Below are 12,951 nucleotides of genomic sequence, written 5' to 3'. Positions count from 1 at the left end.
CACACAGACATGCACACATGACGTACCTGAGCCAGGTATTGTTGTTGTTCTTGTTGTTGTCATGGAGACTGAAAAGAGAAATACTGATATTGGAAAAGGTCGTGAAGTGTTGTTTGATGGTGATGTGGTTAAAGCTGCAAACACAGAAGCAATCAAAACTATAAGATTCCTGCTTGAAGATTTTTGCATGAGAGTAATGGGGTTAATGTGTGTTTTGCATGTGAAATGAGGATGTGTTGCTTAACATTCAGAGACTTCAGTGTGTCAACATCCATGCATCTCTTATTATCACAGATATTTTAAAAATGCTGAGAAAACAATGTTTAAATTTAGTTTGTTTAAATATATTTTGTAAATCTATTTTAATCCTCGTTTTTAAGTCTAGTTTCACTGCATTGTGGTTGTGACATGGAAGTTCAAATTCTTTCCTGTTTTTGTAGAGCCTGAAAAGAGAAATACTGATGTTGAAGAAAGTTGTGAAGTTATGTTTGATGTTGAAATGATTGAAGCTGTGTACAAGCAAGTCTTTTGTCTGATTTTTTCCTTGTTTGTTTGTCTGCATGCGAGTAATAACATATGGAGTTTATTTAAATAGAAAACAAGCTACTATTGAGAAGTAAATGTTGGTTCAGAAACATGAAGAAGATTTTTTAGTAGAGACTCACCTTCTTTGACAAGGATCTTGAAATCACATGGTTGTAAAGTTCTGTCCAGTGTGCATCTGTACCATCCTGAGTCAGACTTTTTCAGCTGTGTGATGCTCACGTGCACGATATCCTTTGAGAAATAATTTTTTTCATATTTAATGCTGTATCTGCCGCTCTGAGCTGTGTAATCAGCTGTTTCAATGAGAACATTTCCTTTTTCACATTTATCTTTGCAGAACAATGTCTTTCTTCCAAGGATCACAAATAGCATTCAACTGTGATGTTTCCTCCTTCCACTCCTTCATAGACGAGAGTTTCAGCGTTGGCAAGTCCAGTGTTTCCATCCTGCAGGTCTGTTGAAAATATGAACAGTTACCTGCAGTCTGAATAAATATTTTAAACTAAATTGAAAAGATGTAATTATTTAAAACAAAATAGCTGAAATTAGTTTCAATTCAATTTCACCTAAAATCTCTACTTTTACTTTTGAATTTGTGAACAGAAGTCTTCCAGTTCTTCCTTACAGCTGCAAAAAGACATCAGCGTCAGACTAAGCTCGAAAGCTTAGTTACAGGCTTAGTTTTGTTTGTGATGACTCCTTTATTTGCTTTTTGTGTATTTGTCTGTCAGATGAGGTTTTTGAAATTGTTGTTTAACACATGTTGTAAAGTTTTCAGTTTGTCAGCACTTAGGCTGTGCTGTTTCTTTTTAGCTTGAAAAAATTGTTGACACATTGACTTAAAAAGCATGAATTTTTTAAGGCTTCATAAGGTCTAAATGGTGAGTCCTGCAAAAAACTTTGAAGTTCTGTAAAATACTTGTAGCATTTAGTTATTTAAAAATACTGTTTAAGTCCACTTTAATTTTAATGACCAATTTACATTATTCATTATATATATGCTAAAAGTGCATTAAACTGTGTGCCTCTTGTCTTTATCATTTCATTTTTATCAATGCTGCAACTGGCTTGAACTTATTTTCAGGATGAAATATGAAAACAGAACAAAGCTGCCTGCAACTACAGAACATGTGGTCCTCTCATTACGCCAAAAAGAAAACAGGCAACCAGGTTTTAGAAAACAAAATCAGTACACAAATAAGAGGGAGATGGTTATTTCTGAAGTTAGCATTAAAGGTGAAAACATTCTGGAACAATAACATTCTTCAACATATCTGTGGCCTTAGAGAGACTAGGATCGGAGTCTACCGGTTCGTATTTATAGCCAATTCAATGAGCTGAGACAGGTTCTTCAAGATTGGGCAGTCCAGAGAAATAACAAGAAGAAAAATTAAACAGAATTCAACAAGGCTGCCTTGGAAAGATGTTTCCCTTCATAGTTTGGTGTCCTGTATGGCAGTTCAGAAATGAAAGCCAACAGTTTCAGAGCCTTAGTTTATACAATATTTCTTATTCATAATGGATGTTGGGTGTTGATGTTTTGCTCCTTCTCAGGCCCCTTAAAAGCTGATATGTCCTCCGTCTAAACTTCTTGCTCTACTGTCCAAGCACAGTTCTCTTCATCTCCTGATAGTATTACTCCACTTGCACACTTCAGAGCCATCATATCATTATGTGATCAAACAAGACCTGATCTCCACTTCAAGGGACAGAAAATAATAAATAAATAGATAAATAATGATTCTGAAAAGAAATTTGCAATGCTTATATTTTTTAAAATCGAAATATCAAAACATTTTTTCTTCTGGATCTCAGGAGGATGTTTTCAACTGTAAACACCACAGTGAAACATTGAAACAAATGTGTGAGTGATGAAACAGTATGCAGACAAAACTGTTTATGAGGAACAAAACTTACAGACGATCTCCTAAAAAACAAAGATAAAGGCCAGCGATGGCGAGAACAGAGAAATGAGAGAAATGTGAGGTTAATTTACTCACTGAGGAAGATGAAACAGAGTAAAGCTTGACAGACTTTCATATCGAGGCTTTGGTGGGTTCATGCTGCTTCTCTTCCTTTTTCACTCACAAACAGGAACTTGTGTTTTTTGGGTTTTTTAAAATGATGACACTTCTCCTTCAAACACATCACACACAGATACACACTCTTCCCTTCTTCATTTAAAAAAACGTGGTCCTACAGAATCCATTTATTTATCCTTTTGGGTTACAGAGCTTTATTTAGTTTCTACTGACACAAGCTGTTTGGGTTTAATTAAATTACATGTATGAATTTACTGGATGGCAGTATTGTAGTTTCATTGGGTCAAACAATGAACACAAACCCGTCAAACTGCAAACACTGCCTAGCAACTGTTTTTACTCTACAATCAAAGTTATTCTAAAGCCGTACTCAGCTGGATTTCTGTGAGTCTCAACACACAGTTCCTTAACTGTGCTGTAGGATATAAAATTCTGATATTTATACTGTTCAGCACTAATGGATTTCAATTCAGTCAAACATTTCTTAGAAGCAAAGGGTTCTGCACAGAGAAAATTACCTCTGATATAGTTTTAATGAAATTCTTTGTTTGTTCAAGATATAAATTTCCTTATTGCAAAACGTATTGCTAGTTTGAGATGACTTGCTTTGCGGCACGGTGCACCACAGGCAGACAGGCATGCATGTGGTCAAGACGAATACTAAGACGGGCTGTGACATTAAAACCATGACTTAAGCAAGTAGGCCAACCTTCCCACAACTGCAACACTACCAGCAGCAGCCTCTTGACTTCTGCCCATACCGGTCAGAGATTAGGCCGACACTGTGGAGCTGTGCAAATTACACTACTTTTATTTTTAACAGAACTTTAAGCAACATGTGTTGGCTTACCCTTAGAAACCTCTGCTACAAAAATCTGATTTAACTGCGAGCAGCAGGTAAGAACAAGGACACTTACTTCTTTTGTGACACGTCTGCTTGAGAACTTTCCTCATTTACTCAATAGCACAACTTTGTGGCAGGAACTTTTAGTCCACAGAGTTCTTATGGATCAGTATTTACATTCAAATTGCAGAGGTTTCTCCAGGGGAAAGCCCTTTTACTCGGCAGCCATACTGAAACATATCTGGGTACTTAGATGGGCAGTTTGGGCAGTTTGGGCAGTTATTTGGATTCATTGGACATGAACAGAACATCCAGTTAAATCTGAGAAAAGAAATTAGAACCGGGTAAACAAGTTTGAATTTATTTTCTACACAACATCAAAAGTATACATACAGGCTCAAATATATACTTACACTGACTTTAATTTTTTACCAAGTGGTTCTGAAGGATCTACAGTTTTTTTTGACTACACAAGGACAAAGCCTATTAATTTCTAGTTGGTGATCATGACTGACTTCAACAGTTAATTCCTCTTTTTGCCACCATTAAAAAGGTTTGTTTGAGAGCACTGACTGGATTGACCAATACTCAGTAAAGATCCAAGAAGGAGAAATGTATATTTAGACAAACTGGGAAGATCTCTTGGAACCATTTCTAAACAACTGCAGATTCCAAGATCATCAGTTCAAATAACTGTATGTAAGTAAAAGTTATTTGGATGTGTCAGCACTTTGCCAAGTAGCATCATGGTCTGGGGCTGTTTTGCTGTGGTACTGTACATCGCACAAAGTGGATCGAATAATGAAGACGAATGACTACATCCAGATATTTCAGCTTCACCCCAAATCAACAGCTTGACAGTTTAAACTTAAATTAAACTGGGGTGAAGCTTCAGGACCGTGATCCCCAACACAATTCAAAACAAGTTTTGGAAAAAAGCAAGCTAACATTACGCTTCTCAAATGACCCTGACCTCAATCCTACCAAATATTAGTGAGGTTATTGTGTACATATATTATAGCCTGCAGTTTGTCTCAAATGACCCATCTATGGTCTTGTGTCAGACTTTTTCAGTTGTGCGATCCTCACATACAGAATATCAGATGACAGAATAATTTCTTTTTACATACTGAATGCTGTATCTGCCATTTTTAGCTGTGTTCTCTGTTGTTGCAATTAGGATATTTCATTTTTCACATTTTCCCTTACAGAAGAACTTGTTGGTTTCCAGAGTAAGAAAATTTGCATTTAACTCTGTTTTCTCCTTCCATTATTCTATAAGTGGGAATTCCTCTATTGACTTGACCAAAGTTTCCGCCGTGCAGTGCTGTAGAAATGATGAACAATCAATAGTTAATATGTACCCTGTAATATGTTGTTGAAATATTTTTGTGTACAATTAATTCACTTTATGTGAAAAGTCATAACTTGTTCAAATTAGTTCAGTTGAATTCACAATTTATTACTTTACTTTGAAGGAGGACAGGGACAAGTTGCTTTGATAAACACGTGGATGAACGACTCTCTGTCATGGTTGAGGCATGGAAGTTCAAATTCTGTGTTGTTGTTGTTGTGGAGACTGAAAACAGAAATACTGATGTTGAAAAAGTTGCGAAGTGTTGTTTGATGTCGAAATGATTGAAGCTGTGAACAAAGAAAATATCATCTTTGTCATTTTTGTGTGTCTACATGAGAGCAATGGGAGGTAATGTGTGTTTTACAGCAGAGCTTCGCATGTGAAATGAGGATGTGTTGCTTAATATTTAGAGACTTCAGTGTGTCAACATCTATGCAGTGCTATTTCTCTCATTATCATTCACATTTTAAAAAAGTAACATTGTTGCTGCATCAGCTCCAAGCAGGAACCGGTTTGACAAACAGAGCAAATGACATTAACATTTAGTTTCTTTAAATATGTTTTCTAAATCTATTTTAATCCTTGTTTTTAAGACTAGTTTCTAAGGTATGTATTTCAGTGGAATGAAAAGCCAAGTACAGGGGTGGATATTTCATTGGATATTCAACAACAAGTTAACCATTTCTCGGCAGAAAAACGAGAACGAGAACCACAGAAAATAACAATATACATAAGAAACAGAATATATAACAATATACGTAAAACTATATAAGAAATATATTAAAACAGTTTACCATTAAAATGTTTCATCAACCATGCAAAACTTAATGATTAATTAAAAGAAAACAAAGACAAGTAACACCCAGAAAGCACAAAATTACAAGACATGAATTTACTCACAGACAGTGATAAAGCAGAACAAAAAGTGACAGCCTCTCATGTTGAGGTTCTGATGGTTTAATGCTGTTGTCTTCCTTCTTCACTTGTAAACCAGGAACCTTTCACTTCTCTTAATGATGAGGCCCATTCTTCAGCTCTGCATTTCTACTTATTTATTTATATTGTATATCATGTTTTCTATCCCCTGAAAAGATCTCACGTTGTTATCCTCATCCAAAATCACACATGTACCTGAGTGCTGAAAACTAGAAATTGACTGTATATGTACAGTACAGAGTACATATTACTGTTTTAACTATAATGATAATTATATCCATAGGAAACAAATGTCATCAGTGATATTTTAGAAAAATACAAACCCTTCATTTGTGTGCATTTTGTGCTATTCAAAAATATCTCTGTTTCTGTATATTGAGGCCAATGCACAATGTTACATCCCTTGGCTTATGTGTCATCTCATGGAAATATGATGGCCATTTAAAGACACTACACAGGGTAGTTTGTGTGTCAAATGTAGATAAAAAATAGTGCAATGACAAAAACAAAAGTAGTAAAGTAAATGGTGAATAATTATTAAACTATTAAGAAATAATTATAAAGAAAAATAAGGTAACAAAGGAAGGCGTGATGTGGTTGTGAAGATAAACGTGATTAGGTGGAAATAGCACAGAATCAGCTGATTACGCTGTAGTACAAAAAAGTAGCAATGCAATAGTGAGTTTTGATTAGTCCTTAGCTCTCATCAATAATTAGCTTTTCTGAAAAGTGAACCCAGGGCTAACCTGGATGAGATGAAATCCTGCTTCACAAATTAAGCGTTGGGTTTCAGAGAAACTTATTTTAGTGCCAGTGAGCTTTTGTTTTGTTCACCAGATGAAGCGTTACTTAAAATGACAACAAAATAAAAAACATGATGATGCAATCTTATAAAAGTCAAAACTAAATGTAACTTTTTTATCAAAACAGCTTTTTTGCCTTCGAGTTGTCACATTCTTCTTATGTTGATGTAACTATATTTTCATTGGATTTCACAAGGAAAGTTGCATTAAAACAATTCCCAATAGGAAGTTTGAATAAGCAGTCATCTAAAAATTTGCATGAAGTGAAAATATTACTTCAAGGAAAAACGAAAAATATGTGGAACAAAACAGAAATTCTCTGATATTAAAGTCACAAACTTATTTGAACAATATAAAAAGTCAGTATAAAAGTCATTGCAAACAACGCAGTTTATAATAAATTTTGCTGTCTTGTTGTCTGTACTATTATTAGACAGCGCTGTGGCTTTGTGATGCAGTTTGTAGTTTGACATTTGAGGGCAAACCTTTTTTTTCTCTTGTTCTTTCTACGCAAATTTGAAAGCTTGATTTTTTTCCCCTCCTCTTTTTGATTTTAGAAATTAGATTACCTGCACCAAACACATATTCTCTTTTCCAACTTTGCTGGTCTCGTTCAGTCAAACTTGTGGTGCAGACAATTCATTTTTGTTAAAATTATGAATGCAGCAAAGGTGTGTTTGCATCCATTCATGAATAAAGATGGAAGTGAAAATTTGTTTTACAACACCACCATTTCTGAGTTCTCATACATCGCCACTGGGTGGTGCCTTTGACTTGATCAGTTTTTGATCCATCGACTATGATGTAGTCGGGTGGGCAACTCCAGGCCTCGAGTGCCGGTGTCCTGCAGGTTTTAGATGTGTCCATGATCCATCACAGCTGATTTAAAGGGCTAAATGACTCCTCAGCATTTCTGAAGTTCTCCAGAGGCCTGGTAATGAACTAATCATTTGATTCAGGTGTGTTAACCCAGGGTGTGATCTAAAACCTGCAGGACACCGGCACTCGAGGCCTGGAGTTGCCTACCCCTGAGTAGTGCTTCCTCACTGGGAAAAATACCAGCGTTGTAGATGCTGGTAAGGTTTATAGCTGGGTCATCACCACATAGAACAGGGAGGTCTTGCAGTACAACACTGCACAGTCCTCTTCCATCTGACTTCACACAGAACCAGACGCTATACCATAAATGAGCTTACAATAGCAATAAAAACTTCACCATGTGTTACAATACAGCTGCAGAGGGGAAAATAACCAGGCACAACAGGACCTGTATTACTACATTTGCACTAGAGGACAGTTTGTATTTCAGTGAATTAATAGCAGAAACATGCATAAGTATAAATGTGTGTAAATGTTGGATGGAAACCATTTAGATGTAGAAAAAAGAATGAATGTCTGTGAATGGGTGAACGAGGCATGTTGTATAAAGCACTTTGAGTGTTCAAATAGAGTAAAAATTGCTATATAAGAACCAGTCCATTTACCTTTATTTATAAAAATATTCTGCAAACAATCAAGACCATACAGTTAAAACTGTCGATGTTCATGTTTATTTTAATTAAGATTTAAAAATCAGGTTGAGCACAGTGAAGCAAACTAAAATATGAACACAAAGATCCTTGTGCAAATCCAATAACCCACAGAACTGATATTGTTAAGATTATAAAAACAATTAACACAGTACTTTCAGTGTCTGTGTCAGTACAAAATTACACAAACAAGCAGGTTTGTGAGCAAAGCTGGGGGCCTAGAATTCAATTTGGTGTTTTGCTCATTTATTTGTTTTTTTATGGCGGGTTGCATTTTGTTTCATCTGTGGATTTAGGCATCTTCACATTAAAGTCTAACATGTGTTTGGATTTGCTGGATTTGTTGAACCTTCCAAATCAGCTTCACTTTCAGGCCTGAACAATAAGACTGCGCCATGTATTATAGAGATTATGGGAGCCAAGCATGATAGAAAACACTGGATAATGGGGCAAGAAGAGTGCAGTCCCAAAAGCTTTATTAAAATAATATATAAAAATCAATTCACCCGTGTTTTTTTTTTTTTTTTGCTTGTTTACATTGCCAACAGAAAGTATACAGAAACTGTCTCTAGGGGAACTTGTCTTTAGGGTTTTCTGACAGAATGTTTTTGAGTTTTCTGCAGCTTTTCATGCCATTATTCACTTTTCAGTCTCAGTTTTGTTGGGTTGGGGCAAGAAAGAAATCACTTGAGGTAAATTTCTACATGTGAAAGAAGCTGTTTTGCTAACTCCATTTATGGATGTTTCTCCAAGAACAACCTGCTGACTGACCTGAGACCACTGCATGCTCTCACACAGCAATGGATGTTCCATGTCAGTTGGGTTTTCCTGTATTTGTTAATGGAAAATACTCCAGTTTCCAAAAAGTATGCATGCAATCAATTATCTGTTAAGTTAAAGTAGATATTACTAAGTAATTAAATAAATTAATCTGAGGCTAATAGTTTGAACATTCAGTTCACTTAAATAAGCAGAAAAGAACCCCATTTTCTATGAATTATGAACACCTGTTGATCTTTGTGAGAGGGAAGGTGCCATCGGCAGCATTAATACCGTTTTTTAACTGCTGAGTAAGAGGAGATGAAGAATCTTTGGTGTGGTTGGAAGGGCTGGTATGTACCACAGGTGTGGAGTAAACAGCATCAGTTGCATTACGAGATGGAACGCTGTTGGTGGCAGGAATGTGGGAAAAATCGACTTCAGAGTAATGAAGAGTACTTGAGTTGTCTTCAGCCTGAAAGAAAAGTGAGAACAAACTTTAGTTTCTTAAAAGCATTTTTTAATCAAATATTTTTTTATAGATTTATTTAAGATAAGATAAGATAACCTTTATTAGTCCCACGCGTGGGAAATTTGCTTTGTTACAGCAGTGGACAGTGCAAAGTTGCATAGAAAAATTAGAGAAAAACACTGGAATACGATATCAATAAGATACTGTACACAATAGAATAGAATAAAATAAAATACTATATACAATCAAATAAAATAGAATACAAATGCTATATACAATTCAGTATAATACAGCGATGCCAGAAAAAGAGTAATGCACTTAGTGTTATTGCTATTGCACATGTGTGGGTTTGTGTGTGTTTGATCAGTGGAAGTCTTTGTTGTGGAGTCTGACAGCAGAGTGGAGGAAAGACCTGCAAAATCTCTCCATCCCACATCGTGGGTGCTGCAGCCACTGAAGGAGCTGTTCAGTGCTGTCAGAGTCTCCTGCATGGGGTGGGAGATGCTGTCCAGCAGGGATGACAGCTTAGCCACCATTCTCCTGTCACTCATGCCTCTGGGTCCAGAGGGCATCCTAGAACAGAGCTGGCCTTCCGGATCAGCCTGTTCAGTCTCTTCCTGTCCCCGACAGAGATGTTGTCGCCCCAGCAGACCACACCGTAAAAGATGGCTGAGGCCACCACAGAGTCATAGAAGGTCTTCAGGAGTGGGCTCTTCACTCCAAAAGACCTGAGTCTCCACAGCAGGTACAGCCTGCTCTGCCCTTATGCATAAACAGTAAAAATCCACATTTTGTGTCCCAAATCTTTCTAACATCCTCAGTTATTCTCGACATTGGTGAATACACAAAAATGGAGTGTACAAAACAAACTAGCTACTTTACTGATGCAAAACAAATCAACAGCAACACTACTTCCTCCAAAATCTTCGTAAAATTGATTAATCATCTCTCGAAATACATTTTGAACAAATAGTGAACATAATTTCATTAGTGAAGGTTTCATCAGTTGCACATCTCTTTCCCATTGACATTCCTAAACTGCCCCAGGGGCAGCTGTGGCTACAGTGTAGCTTGCCATCACCAGTGTGTGAGTGTGTGTGAATGGGTGAATGACTGAATGTAGTGTAAAGTGCAAAGGGGTCCATAGGGACTAAGTAAAGCGCTATACAAATGCAGGCCATTTACCATTTACTTCTTACTTAAAACCAAAAATAGAGAACACGTGAGTCCTGTTTTAGCTTCTTTTCACTGGTGACCTGTTAATTTGAGAATTGGCTTGAAGATTTTTTTTTGTGAATTTTCCAAGGCCCTATGTAGCCCCGCCATCAAACCGTATTTCTAATCTGCTGACGCTGTACTTGCTCAGCCATAACCTGAGGTCCTCATTACTTTTTTACTCAAACTGTTACCTAATTTAATATAAAGATCCAGATTTCTGACCTCAAAGCTTAAAATCAGACCACAATTTTACTTACTGTGTTCTGAGGAGGGGTGCTGAGGCTGTGGAAGTCTATGTTTTCAAATCCATGTGATTGGGAGTATTTGGGGTACGTGTAAGCTGAGGACACACCCAGGGGAGGCAAAGTGTCCATTTCTCTGATCTCTTCATAGAGCTGGTTCACCTGTAGAGAAAGAAGAACCCAGGTTATTCATACAAATCAAGCAGTAATGAAGCTCAGGTGTCTCAGAATTCCTGTAACTCGCCTGTGTGATGTCACCATTTTCATTTTCCAAAGGTCCTGAAAAACATGCAGGTCAAAAAATAAGCCACATTTGAAGAATGAAACCAGAAACTCTGTTATTTTCATTCATTTCTGCTTTTAAAAACGTTTTTCTTTCTTCCACACACAGACATCTCCGAGGTAGATAAATAATGCATTTTATGTTTTTCGGTACCTTTCAAAACAAGGTTTTCTGTGTGTGTGTGTGTGTGTGTGTGTGTGTGTGTGTGTGTGTGTGTGTGTGTGTGTGTGTGTGTGTGTGTGTGCACGTGCACCTTTGTCTTTACTGGCCCTCTTGTTCTTGCAGAAAATCAGCAAAGCTGCCGAGAAGAGGATGATCATAATGGCCAGAAACAGACCCACATAAGGAAGCATACCTGCAGCAGCTTAAAAGAACACATTTGTTTTACTCAGAGAGTCTAATGATTTTTTCATTATCTACTCGGATTGACTCGCAATGTCTCGCCAAAATTTGACTCAGATTGACTGGTTTTCCATTACAGTCAAGTACTCCCTAATGTGCGAGGTCATTGTTATAGCAACGTGGCGCGAGCATCCCCTGATGTAATTATGCAACATGAAGCAACATTGGATGTCGACACACCTGCTGCTTGGTCTGTGGCTTTTCGCCAGAGTCGGGGGACCGCGGCATCATTTTTTGTAGCCATTTCCCTCAATGTCGGGTTTCAAAAATGGTGGTTTTGATTTTTGTGAACAAGGTGCTATCATAACTCATCGAGTGATGCCAAGTTCGGATCTCTTGGAAACCCGGCCGAGCAGGTACTATTTTAGTGCCTGGTACCCGAACCGTAACAAGTCTGTGCAGGTACTAATGAAAAGGGTCTGAATAACCGAGATCATATCTACATCAGTATATTACATATTAAACATAAAATGTATAATGTACCTGAACTTGCAGGCGATCTCTGGGGCTGTTTTGAGGTTTCGGGGGACACTGATGAAACTCCAGCACTTTCTGAACTGAAGACTGAAGTCTCTGTTGTTGGTATTGTTTTTGTTGTTTTTGTTGTTTTTATTGTTTTTGTTGTTGATGTTGTTGTTGTTGCTGTTGCTGTTTCTGTTTTTGTTGTTGAGCCTGATGACAGAAATGTTAAAGTTGAAGTATACAAACAACAATCTTATATAATTAAATAATTATGCTTAAAGCAGATTCAGTGTTTGCATGTAAGGTTTGGTTTGTGGTCATCAGTAGAACTTATAAAAACTAAATTTTAAGTTTATGTAAAGCAATGACATAAAAAAATATTTTTGTTGGAACTCACCTTCTGTGACAAGAATATAAAACTCATGGCTCAGATCACCAAGCCAGGTTTTGGTCACATGTATGGTCCTGTGTCAGACTTTTTCAGCTGAGCGATGCTCACATACAGAATATCAGATGACAGAAAACCTTTTTCTACATACTGAATGCTGTATCTGTCATTTTTAGCTGCGTTCTCTGTTGTTTCAATTAGGATATTTGTTTTTTCACATTTTCCCTTACAGAAGAACTTCTTGGTTCCAGAGTAAGAAAATTTGCATTCAACTCTGATGTTTTCTCCTTCCATTCTTCTATAGGTGGGAATTCCTCTATGGACTTGACCAGTGTTTCCATCGTGCAGTGCTGTAGAAATGATGAACAGTCAATAGTTAATATGTACCCTGTAATATGTTATGAATAATACATTTTTGTACATTTAATTTAATTGAATTTATTCACTTTTATTCACTTCACGTGAACGATCATAAGTGTTTAGTTGAATTCACTAAATTCTTACTTTACTTGCAAAGTAAAGTAATTTTACAAACAGCAAATGTCATGTTTTTTCCTAATATCTCCACAAATCATCAGCTGAAGAAGACTCAGAGTTGAAGTTTTGTGTAAAAGCTAGAATATCATCTTGAGTTTTACTCGTTTCAGAATCCTTTTTCCGACGTAAAA

The 12,951-nt window shown here is 36.8% G+C and overlaps 1 long non-coding RNA gene across 1 annotated transcript; it reads right to left on the bottom strand.

The window, feature by feature from the left end:
- Positions 1-10,988: 10,988 nt before the first annotated feature.
- On the bottom strand, positions 10,989-12,742 carry LOC146364941 (uncharacterized). Its single transcript, XR_014798988.1, has 4 exons — positions 12,293-12,742; positions 11,917-12,105; positions 11,285-11,395; positions 10,989-11,027 (listed from the first exon to the last, which is right to left on the bottom strand). It is a non-coding gene; the product is annotated as an uncharacterized LOC146364941 (long non-coding RNA).
- Between the last annotated feature and the right edge of the window lie 209 nt (positions 12,743-12,951).

Source organism: Perissodus microlepis, chromosome 20 (genome assembly GCF_051167445.1).
Source record: "Perissodus microlepis isolate ML-2025 ecotype Zambia chromosome 20, ASM5116744v1, whole genome shotgun sequence".
Classification (NCBI taxonomy): Eukaryota; Metazoa; Chordata; class Actinopteri; order Cichliformes; family Cichlidae; genus Perissodus; species Perissodus microlepis.
The sequence above is the reverse complement of the archived record's forward strand: the minus strand, read 5'-3'. Positions and strand labels throughout refer to the sequence as shown.